Source organism: Callorhinus ursinus, unplaced genomic scaffold (assembly GCF_003265705.2).
Source record: "Callorhinus ursinus isolate GAN/ISIS: 27379988/994484 unplaced genomic scaffold, GSC_fseal_2.0 scaffold26, whole genome shotgun sequence".
Classification (NCBI taxonomy): Eukaryota; Metazoa; Chordata; class Mammalia; order Carnivora; family Otariidae; genus Callorhinus; species Callorhinus ursinus.
Window position 1 is genome coordinate 16,838,834 of NW_027397088.1, and position 12,034 is coordinate 16,850,867.

General features: G+C 41.2%; 1 protein-coding gene across 11 annotated transcripts in view; it reads right to left on the bottom strand.

Moving 5' to 3' along the window:
- Positions 1 to 12,034, bottom strand: part of ATXN1 (ataxin 1) — a 397,308-nt gene that overhangs the window by 364,929 nt on the left and 20,345 nt on the right. Inside the window, exon 1 of one of the 11 annotated variants that reach the window (XM_025890944.2) lies at positions 1,076 to 1,740. The exons of the other annotated variants lie outside the window; for them this stretch is intronic. The gene's annotated coding sequence lies outside the window, so the exon portion shown is untranslated. Of the gene's footprint in view, positions 1 to 1,075; positions 1,741 to 12,034 lie in introns of those variants that run through there. 11 annotated transcript variants of the gene reach the window in all.

The following is a 12,034-nucleotide window of genomic DNA, read 5'->3' on the forward strand; positions in this document are numbered from 1 at the left end:
GGAGGGCTTAGGGAATCATACAAGCAAGCCTGGCGTTCAGAAATAAATCTATGTCCAGGCAAAGTCCGCTGAGACCTGGGGCAGACACCAGGATTTGCCCACACTCTCTACAACCCCCGGTCTGCCTCCCACCAGCCCTACTTTTGCCATCTCCCGTATGCCTGGCATCCTGCCCCTAAATGTTACACAAGCAAGTTAGAAAACTCCAAAGGAGAACAATAACGTACTAATAGTAGGTAAAGCACAAGACAGCGTTTACCAGGGGCCAAGTGCGTACACTGCATAAACAGATTTATGTACTCCGCACCCGGATTATGATCCCCACTTTCCACATGAAAACAAAAACAAAAACAAAACGGAGGCACACAGAGGAGATGAGGCAGGCCAAGCTAGTAAATGGCAGGGCTGGTATTCGAATCACAGGAGCTGGCAAAAATTGTGGCATACTCCTCTCCAACTGACCACACGGCATAAGCTCCCACCCAACAGGTTTGGAGAGCAGCCTCAGAATAGCTTGGCACCCCAGCCCCCACCACCCAGCTCCTATTCCTCCCGGTACAATTCAGTCCTAACTGCTAAAGGCTCTGAAGGCTACTGTCACACCTGCAGGGCTACTTCCAAAAGTCTGTAAGAACAGATCCAAATGGAGGGTTCCTTAGGCACCTCCACAGTCCAAACATGGTGGACATCCGAGACCAAGTCCTTCCACAGAGTGATGGCTGCCATCTGGCAACTAAGCATGGATTTTAAAGACATCCTCCCTTGCTGTACAAAGTATCTGGTCACAGGGTTTGTTATCAGTAGAACCAGGATTAAAAGTTGTGACCTCTGTCTCTCCCCTTTCTCTCACCCTTATTCTTCCAAGGTGTATATTTATATTTTTTTGCAAAGCAGCCAAAGGAAAACATCAAAAGGAGCCTTCCTGTGGGGTTAGCAGTAAATGAATAACGGCTGGACAGAGAGAGCAAAGAGAAAGTGAGTCACGGGGACTGTGTTGAATCTACAAGCCTGCTCTGGCTTTCTCTGAAATGTCTTCTCCTCTACACTGGAAGCTGTGGGCCCTGTCTTTACTCACCCCAAAACACCATCTCAGACTCTGGAGTCAGGCTCAGTAACGTTGTAATCTTTCCTTCAAATTTTAGGCACTTTAACTCCTAGGACCTAAGTCCTTTTTATAACAATGTAACTTAAATGAAGCAATAACTCTAAGGCTTGGCCCAGGAGATGCGGTTTAGCTCCCTTGTGCAATCTCGCTACCTAAAGTGGGCGGGGTGGGGGGGGTCGGGGAGGGGGGGTTGTCTGTGACTGGAGGGTACCTGTGGGCTCCTGCTTTGCTTTGCTGAGATCCCACAGCCTCATGTGGACCCTGGGGCGCTCTGGGTCCCACCAACCAAAAAGCACCTCCTTTTGATTATCAATCGCAATGGTTACATTTTATTTTTCTCCTATGGGTTCTGGCCCTCCCAAGCAAGGGGAAACAGGTCCTTTGACTACAAATCACACGGGATCCTTAAGGACCAGGTGCTTAGCTGTGTGTTTGGCACATATAGGAACTCCATCCATGCTGATTATTTTTCTTCCTTTCTTCCCCAATGGATGAAAAACCACTTAGATTAACTCAGGGGTAGCAACAGACTCAAAAGAAATGAACTTTTTAGGGGCGCCCGGGTGGCTCAGTCGTTAAGCGTCTGCCTTCGGCTCAGGTCATGATCCCAGGGTCCTGGAATTGAGCCCCGCATCGGCCTCCCTGCTCGGTGGGAAGCCTGCTTCTCCCTCTCCCACTCCCCCTGCTTGTGTTCCCTCTCTCGCTGTCTCTGTCAAATAAATAAAATCTTTAAAAAAAAAATGAACTTTTTAAATGAACAGTAACTTAGAATTTGCTTTATAAAATAAAATTAAATGTCTGTGTAATTAAATGAAATGTGTTACTGCTTGATTACAATGTGAATTACAGTACAATAAATAAAAATCCCCTTTACAGGTAGAACTTACAGAAAAAGATGTATGAACACAAAGCCTTCTGAAGTTAAAGGGTAAAACAATATACATACACTTTTTTAATTCTTCAGATACAGTCAGAGTATTATAAGAAACCCCCTACCTTCCTTAGGAGCCATGTGTACCAAGACTTTTTATTAACAGCACCCTGCATGACGCTTACATTCATGCCTGCTGCTCTTTTCTTACAAAAATCTCCTCCACGTTTCCCTTTTGTTGTGAACTTCAGTGACTGCCTCCCCACCAGCTATACACAACCACACATATCTTTCAGAAGCTAACTGAAGCATAGAGAAGTTAAACATGATGTATTCAAGGTCAAATCTCAAGTCAGTGGAAAAGCCATAAATACAGCCTCTCTGTGGCTGAGTGTTCTGGATGCTGGGCCATCCTGCACGGTGAAGTTTTGACTTTTGATTGTTTTCAAAAACTCCCTTGAGTGTTTAAAAGCAAGTAGCTCATGTTGACAAGATAGAAGGAAGACACTTTTACAAATTTCATTAACACTGCCCAATTTCACATTCCTGGACCTATCACACACATGCCAATTCGTTTTTTACATACGCATTTAAAACTCCCTTGAAAACACTGTATAAATGGACTCAAAGACATATGAATGAGAGAGGGTTTAGGAGCCTAAAATATACCTGATTTTTTTCCCCATTAAAATGCAGCTGAATCACAATGCATGCTAAGCATTTCGTGCAAGAAGAAATGTCCTGCATTTAAGATCCGCACCACACCCCACGAGACCCCTTTCTAAGATAAGACCCGCATATGCACAGAGCCTGGGAAGTGTGTACAGAGGGCTCTGGAGTGCAAGATGCATTCAGGGAGAAAGCATCACAAGTACTGAGCTGCGCTCAGAAATGAGGGCGCCAAAGCTATCATTAAAAAAAAAAAAAAAATCCACAAGCATGTGCAGATTAAACAGATAACAAGAGAGGTTTTTTTTTTTTTCTTTTTTATAAAAAGGGAGTTCATTCCTCTCGCTTTTAGGACCTTAAAAAATAAACCTGAACAACCAACGGCTGGGAGGCTTTGACCTCTGGTGAAGGCAGCCTTGAGCATGATTCTATGCCTTAAAACCAGGAGATATCTAATCTCAGGGAGTTGTTTTATTTCACTTTCTGCTACCATACTCAAAGACTCCTTGATCGAACAAATGAGCTTCCCGCCCCCCCCATCTCTCTATCATGAAAAGCTCATTTGCCATTTAATTTTTATCTAATCATGCTGGCTGGTTTTTGCCTGTCTCTCTCCCATCTACCCCCACCCCACCTACACTGGCATTCTCTGTGGTCAAAGAATCTGTTTCAGTATTAGTGTTCAATATAACAAATGTCAAGTAAACACTCTACACATTTCCTGTGCTATTTAAAGCATCTTAAGCAATTATTTGCTCTAAAGTATTAAACTGTAAATTTTCTTAGCTGGTGCCAATTCCTACAGTTAATAGCTGTCACAGAATAGTACTTAGAACACTCAAATGCAGCTTTTAAATCAGCTACACTCGTAGGCCACATTTGCCAAGATTTTTCTAGTTCCCATATTTTTAGGGCATGTTTTTGAGACAATGCACAAAACTGCAACAGTGTCATATGTAGCTCTTTTACTTCATATTTGAAGCTTATTAATAGATACGTACACATCTTTCAACATAGATTTGTCTCTAAGCAAAATTCTAAGAGACAGATTAGATAGACACATACTAACACTTCAACCTCATCATTGTAAGTGCTTATTGTTACAAGCCAAAAGCATGACCACTGAAAATATCACTACATAGGATAAAGCTCCAAATCATACAGTTGGCTTATAAAAGGATCCCGTAACACTAGTTCTATAAAGGGTGCATACTATATTTATACATACACGTGCATGCAACACTAGAAAAATATTAATATAATACATACATATAGACATATATATGTGCAAATAATTACATCCAGATAGTTGCACATGCCCTTTATAGGCATTTTTATATTTGGCTAGATGTGGTTCTTTTTCAATCTTTTAAAATCTATTACATATTTCTGTGATTACCCAAGAGTAACTTAAAAGTAACATAATTCTAAAATCCTTAATAGCTAAGACTGCATTAAATTGCTACCTCCTCCTACAGAATTGTACGGTCCTTGGAAAAATTTTCATGCCACGGAGTACGATTTACAAACAAAAAACAAACCAACAACAACAACAAAAACCTCTTTGCTCATTTTTTTTAACATAATTACTACTAGACTCTATTTTCCTACTGTTGAAAGAATTATATTATTCCCACCAGGCCCGACCCCATTCTGATTTTTAGGTCCTATACCAGGTATTACTAGTTGCTGAAAGACTGCTTTGAAGCATGAAGGGACAACAAGGTTATATTATCTTAACACGTTCCACTCAATAGTTTTTGACTGTGTTACGAAGTGCCCTCACATTGGTTACCAAAAATGTCTTGCTATTTTAGGAGTCACACCATCAAGGAACCACATGTCTACAGAGCTAATACTTATGAATTATAACCTGAGAAGCATTGTAGAGATCTGCCGGCATAGTTGTATGAAATCATCCCCTTTGGGGGGGGGGTTTGTTAGAGTCCCTCCGTAGCACACTTTGCTTGGGAGGGGATGTGTCATTTGAGTGCACCAAAGAAATGATCATGTCAGGGGCGCCTGGGTGGCTCAGTCAGTTAAGCGTCTGCCTTGGGCTCAGGTCATGATCCCGGGGTCCTGGGATCAAGCCCCGCATCAGGCTCCCTGCTCAGCGGGGAGTCTGCTTCTCCCTCTCTGTGTGCTATTTCTCTCTCTCTCAAATAAATAAATAAAATCTTTAAAAAAAAAAAAAGAAAGAAATGATAAGGTCAGCAAGAATCCCCCACACTAGCCATGGCACCTAAGCCTGGACATCACAGCAGAGAACACTCTCCCCAGCCTTTCTCTGCAGGTCTGACTCAGTTCCCCTTTACGCTCCACGATGGCAAGAGAAAAAAGGGGGAAGAAGTAAGAGACATGACAGGCAGGGTAGAGAGACCAGAAAAAGGAAGGAAAACGAAGCAATCACCTGGCATGGTTCACATTTTGGGGCACTTTTGTTAAAAAATATTTTCAAACACCGTTTTTCTTGAGTGCGAATTTTCTGAGGTGGAAAGAAAGGGGGCCTGTATGGAGCACATCAAATCCATGGTAATTTTTACTCGGGTGGAGAGTTACTTGAGCCTCACTGCGTCCTTTTTTAATAATTTACCTTCATTTTGTGACTATGCTTTTCGTATATACTCAATATCTATCAAAACAATTTTGTAAGTCCCATGATGACCCGGGTGGTAAGCAGTAAAAAAAAAAAAATTAAGTTAAGAGCACAGGGTCTGAAGTTAAAATGATATGAGCTGAATCCCAGTCCTACCACTTATTACTTCTATGACCTTGGGCAAGCTACTAACCCAGTTACCTTATCTGTAAACTGAAGATAATAGCCACCCATCTAGGTTTACTGTGAGGATTAAGTGATTAGCACAGTGACTAACGTATCCTAAATCCCCAATATGCCAGCAAGCCATTATTATCCTTAAAAGAATCGGTTCTCTGCACGATGACCTTCCTTGCGCGTGGGTGCACTGTTTCATGTGTTTTCAATCATAAATCTGGTAAATGAGTACCTGTTCACTGAATGATTTATTGAATAAGTCATTTATTTATTTATTTATTTATCAATAATTCATTGATAGCAACCATCAAATGCAGGGTTTTTTTTTAACTCGAATTCCATACACCTGTCTAGAAGATGCCCAGATGAATGAATGCCGTCCCACAAGAGAAGTGTGAGCAACTTGAGTGTCTAGGTACCGTTTTGAAGGAGTCTAACTAACAGTGTTAGACGAATCATAGAAGAGAAGACCAATCCAGCATGAACTTTAAAGTTTAAAACATCAACCATTCACCTTTATGTGTATTTGCAGTCCACAAAATAAGTTAAACCCTAATATCTTACAGTAACAAAGAATGACAATTAGCAAGATCCATTTATAATCTCCTTAAAAGCTGTCCCTCCCAAGTAATACTGAAAAGGAAATCAAAGATTAATTTGTTTGAAGCCACATGCTACAACTTAACCAACTTTACTGTTCCCTCCTAAAATAGTACCTTGCACACAGTAGGTTTACAAGAAATGAACAAAATTAAGTTGACTCTAAAATGAGGAAGCCGGTCAAAAAGATGCATCCGGTCCCTCCAACATCATGAAGGAGAAACTATCTAAATGATCAAACAATCACCAACTCTGGTTGATATTTACAGCTAAACTTAAGAATTCACTGCTACTTTACTAATGAAGTTTACTGAAGACATTCCTCCTTAATTTCAATTAATGTGAGCATGGTCAAAACACAGCTGTCAATTCTAATATCAAAGTATGAAGAATATGCCATGGCGGGCGCCTGGGTGGCTCAGTTGGTTAGCTGAGCCTTCAGCTCAGGTCATGATCCTGGAGTCCCTGGATCGAGTCCCGCATCGGGCTCCCTGATCGGCGGGGAGTCTGCTTCTCCCTCTGACCCTCCCCCCTCTCATGTGCTCTCTCTCTCAAATAAATAAATAAAATCTTTATAAAAAAAAAGAATATGCCATGGCTCTAAGTTCCATAAAGAAATGGGTGACTTGGAGAAATACGTATGTTTCGGGGCCAAAAGGATGAAATTAAAACATTTCTTTTTTTTTTACTTTTAATAATAATTTCTAATCTCCCATTGGTGTATTTATTACATATTAGTTGTTATTTAATACAGTGGCTCTCCTGGGAAGGGGAAAAAAATCAACTTAAAAATAAGAGTTTTCCAGGAATAGAAAGAGATAGTCACAATAGAAAAATACCAGCGGGAAATAGTCTTTATATTATACAGCAATTAAAACTTCCTAAACAAACAAAAAAAAAAATTATTTTTAAAGACATATCATAGCTGGAGAACTGGCCAAAACTCAACATGTTTAATGAGATACAGATCAGTGGTAAGAACAAAGGAAAATCCAAGTTGAAGGATTAAATTTCTCTCAAAATCAGTCACTCAAACATCTGTACCTATGTCATAAAGTGTTTCTGAGTTTAATGTATACTCCAGGCATTAATCCCCATCCGGAGAGCAGAAAGGCTTCATTTGCCACATTCCAAACTGAAATAGACTCCTGTACAGCACTGTACATACCTAAGAACAGCTCCTAAAAGTCATTAGCCAAGATTCTTTGTGAGTAGAGAAATCAAAAGACAAGAATCAAAAGGCATAAAGATGTCAAAGTCAAGATGCAATGCTAATTTTCTGAGTCACAGGCTAAGGGAAAAATTTTAAAAAGGAAAGTGAGACCATTCCCTCTTCGCAGAAACCAGCCAAAAAAAAAAAAAAACAAAGGCACAAAACCCCTGGACATACTTTCCTGCTTCTTGCCAGTGACATACATCTGTATGTATGGATCTAAGTGCATGAGCTAACAGTCAGACAGGACTTCAGAGCAGTGAATTACACATAGTTGCACAGATACGCTCTCACACACAAGAGAGCAAAGCTGATACTATTTAAACATCATGAAATATTTTCCTAACTGTGCACAGATGGAAGTACAGACTTTTCTGCCAACTGCCTGGTTCAGAAACTTTGCTCTATTTTTAATTATTTGGTTCAGAGGACCCGTTTGTGATTAACTTCTGTGTTGGATGGCAAAACCAGTCAAGTTCCTGACCCACAGCAAAGAACACTGAGAGAAGTTTAATTATTTTTAAACAGCTAGTGTAATACTGTAAACTGCATGTAGCGACAACTAATTTGTCAAAGACCTGTTCGTGGGTGCTGCAGCTTGAAGAAGAAAAATCCGGGAGGCACTGAGGAAGTGACACCAAAATGAAGTTCCCGATGACAAAGAAATTTTCGTCTTAGAGAAATAACAATGGAGTAAGAAACTGAGAGGAAGAAATTAATAGTGTTGCAAGGACTAATCTTATTAGCACTGGAAGTTTCAGTTCTGACTGCGAGGACAGTGAATGGAATGCCAAAGCTTTAAACACAGGAAATGAACTCAGATGCAAGGAGGAGGTGGTCAGGAAACTTCAACCATAGAATTCAGAATCACACACGAGAAGTGCTGAGCAAGATCAAATCTCAGAAGAGAAGGAGAAAGAGAAGCAGTGGTCTAGCAGGAAGACAGAAAAGGGAGCCGAGGTAAGAATGAACAGGTTGGAATGGTTTTGTATTTTTCAGAACTGTGCATTAAAAAAATAAATAAATAAAGCTGTTTCCAAATAGAAAATGAACCCAAAGAGCAAATTAGTACAAACACAGAAAGGAAACAAAATATAAGGCATCCAGTTAAGAACCTTGAAGGGAGAACAAGGTTCAGACCTAACAAACTTATATTCCTAAAGAAACCTTCTTTTGACCAATATCCCTACAATTGTAAGACGGTCTGTATTTACATCTTTGATGTTCTTGGGAAGACACCAGATTCCACGGAACCACAGGCCACAGAGAGCCAAAATACTTCAGGAGTTAATAGTTATTGCTAAAAATTACATTTATAATGAGTCCAGGATCAATGCGAGAATGGTCTAGGAATTGAAAAAAAAAAAAAACAAACAATGAGCACCTAATTTCTGTGTCAGAAGGTGTAGAACTGCGGAATTAAAAAAAGAACTTCCTTAGCAGGGGGTGGGGGTCCCCAGCTTCTTAAACCACTAACACTCGCCACTAGGTTTCAGCTGGGTTGGATGACACAGGAAGACCCTCAGAAGGACACATCCGTAGCTGTGAACAATTAGGAAATTTCCATAATTGGAAACAATTCAGGGAGCCATCACAAGGAGAAGAAAAAAGGTGATCTGTTCTAGAAAATACAAAATAAAGTTAACTCCTATTAATATACAGTCATTCTTCCTCTACTATGCAAAGTATATGTATGGGTATATGTGTTGGCAAGAGACTAGAATTTTAAAAAAAAAATTTTTTTTTTTAAAAGCACATCTATGACCGAATTCTTTATAGTTGCAAATGGTTTCATAATATCCACCTGGTATTATTACAGGCCACGGTTTAGAAACGTTTTATCTCACTTAGAAATATTTCTATTTGCTGTAACAAGAGCCACTGTGCCGAGATGAGATTTGACCTGTGTCTTTGTCCATAAAACAATCCTGTAAAATATGTAAACATGAATTCAATTTTCTTTAAGTCGAGAAAAGCAAAAATACGGTTGTCAGAACACACACAGCCTTCTGTGGGATACTCTAGTTAAATGGAAGCTATTCAACTTGAATCAATTGCTGTATCCATTCTCCAATACACAGCAGATTTATATTTCAGAAGGTTTTTGACAGAGAACAAAATGTTACTGAACTATCTCTTCCATTCCTTTTGTCCCACAGAACATTCCACGGGCTGAACTCCCAACAAGGGGCATACACTTGTCAGCTTCTGTGTGCACTCCTTCTATTCTAGTTTTTCTTTGTTGCAGATTTTCAGTTTTGACCCTTTCCTGGCAAAACATTAATACACACCTTTGGGGTTTAAATTGTGATACAATTTACAAAAAATTTTTTTAAAACTTACATTTTTATTCTGTACCATCTTGAAGGGCCTCTGACTCATTAAAATAGGCCCTGCTATTTAAATCCATGCTAGAACCTTTCTTGCTATCTGCTTCTGTAAACACTAGAAATCCAGGGAGAAAATTTTTCCCCTCCAACAATCCACACATTTCAACACAAAACCAACCACTTGCATATTTAAACGCGAGAGAGACAGGCCTAGACCTAGCATGAACACATCCATGCAAGATGAATTTACCCTCCACCGCCTCGACTCCAGGTCATCCCAGGACTAGGCCTGTGGGGAAAGGCCAAGATGGAAAGAATGGACAGGTGCCTGTTTTCGAGCATATCTGTGTAAAGACACACCAGGAGCTCAAGAGGGAGTTGCTGTTCTAGAACTGACAAAAGGTGAGTAGCTGCAAACTGATCAGGGAGAACATTAAACATCACCCTCGCCATTTAATGACTAAGCCTGAGCCAGCTCAAAAAAAAAAAAAAAAAAAAAAAATATCCGTCGGCAACAGATTTCAGACAGTGGAAGACCTAAAACACTGGTTCTCAGGGATGATGTCCGAGAGGAGGTCTCTGAAGCTGGGTGTCATCCTTTAGGGTGGCCCAGAATAAAATGGTGATGCATTATGCCTCCTGGCGAGCTCATATCTACTTTGAACGGCAAAGACACCAAGTCCCGTGGACTTCCGACGAAGATCTTGGGGCAAGAAGAGATGTCCACCAGCACTCTCTGTGACCTGTTAGAGAGAAACATTCTTAGCTACTCCATCACCAAGCAAAACTCCCCCTCCAGGCTATAGCGTCTTGACTCCTAGGAAAAAGCCGTGAAGAGATGGGGGGGGGGGCCTAAAAGAGAGACGCCCTTGGTCGTGTCTGCAGAATGACTAGTAAGGATTCCGCATATAAAATCTAGCCGCAGTCAAGTCTCCAAGTGAATCAGATTCCAGGGATTTCTGAAGCCAACAGCCTGGTCATCAGCCACCAAATTACTTCTGCAAAGATAAGAAAAGGCTCCCATCACAGTGATTCTATATGTTCCTGGCTTCAAGAGATGGATGATGATTTTTAACTAAATGGTTAACCTCTAGATGTCGCAGGACAGTAGATACGCGTCCTGAAAAGTCACTCAGTGTCCCGCGCTGGCTCTGTCCAGCCCAGGAGGTATACATCGGATTCAGAGGCAGCCGTGTGAGCTTCCTATACCCTCTCTGTGGCATCCAGCAGAAAGACAGTAGGTACCCGCAGCATGGAAACGATCTGACCATAATGCCTGCCCATCCATTCTCCAAGAAGATGGCATCAGATTTCAAGATTCCATATAGGAGATGAGTCTGATTTCCTGATGTTTCTAGTCCTGCTGACACTGATGCATTAAAGGAAACACAGCTCTAGGAGCTCACGTTAAAGGTACAGTGGCTGCAACAGGAAAAACACTATCCGTCCAAGTGTAGGCTTAGGCACTACACACACATCTCACTAAACTGATGATGAAATGATTTCGGGTAACTAGGGGTTGCATATATATTCAAGGGGCTGTCTTCTTGCTCCTTCCCAGCAACATCTCAAAATTGCTCTATTGGGCTACATCAGTGAAGCAGAGTTATGTCTTTTCAGTCTACAAGTTCAGAAACCCAACTGCATAATTCCTGGGTGATGGCGAAGAGAGCTGAGCTCCAAGTCAGAAAGCCAGGGTCAGGGCACCGACCACGTGGGCTCTGGCCCCTGGAACCCAGCCCATCGGTCAACCTCTTACGTTCTGCTTCCTCCCTGGGAAAGTGAGGAGGATCCTCTCCACGCAAAGACTCACTGTGACTCTCCAGGGAAACAATTTATCCGAAGCACCCCGAATTCTGTGATACACTGTTTGCAGCTGTGGCAGACCCCTGACACACTAGCCACTTTACATGGTCTAAATGACCGTGCTTTTTGAGGCTGTCTTTACTAAATCAGAGGCTCAGGCTGCAAACGATCCCCAAAAGAAATGGGCTGTTTTGACTAGTCCTACAAGAGAAACAAGAAAACATAGGACTTTTCACCCCAGGGAAGTCTTTTTGAAGACCCTGCACATTTAAAATGGAAAAGTTAAAAAAAAATTTTTTTTAAGGAAATCGTTTCCTGAGATTTCAGGGCAAAGAGTAAAAAGTGCACCACTCAGAGACAGAAACCCTGAGATTAGTCAGGTCACCAAATGTTCTCTGCACAGCAGAATAGCAAACAGCTAGTGTTTGTTCATTTCCATAGATTAATAACCCTCTCTTGGGGACCTGAAGATGAAATGAACTGTACTGTTCTGTTTGGAGAAGCCTCCTCTACTACTGGGAAGATCCATGTTCCAAAGTCGCACTCAAAAAGACTCCTTCATTTTAACATTGCTTCTTCCTCCCATTGGCCTATTCTGATCTCTAGGCTGATGAAAATGGATCTAAAGCTTGCAGGGAGGGGGGAAAAAAAGAAATGACTCCCTCCC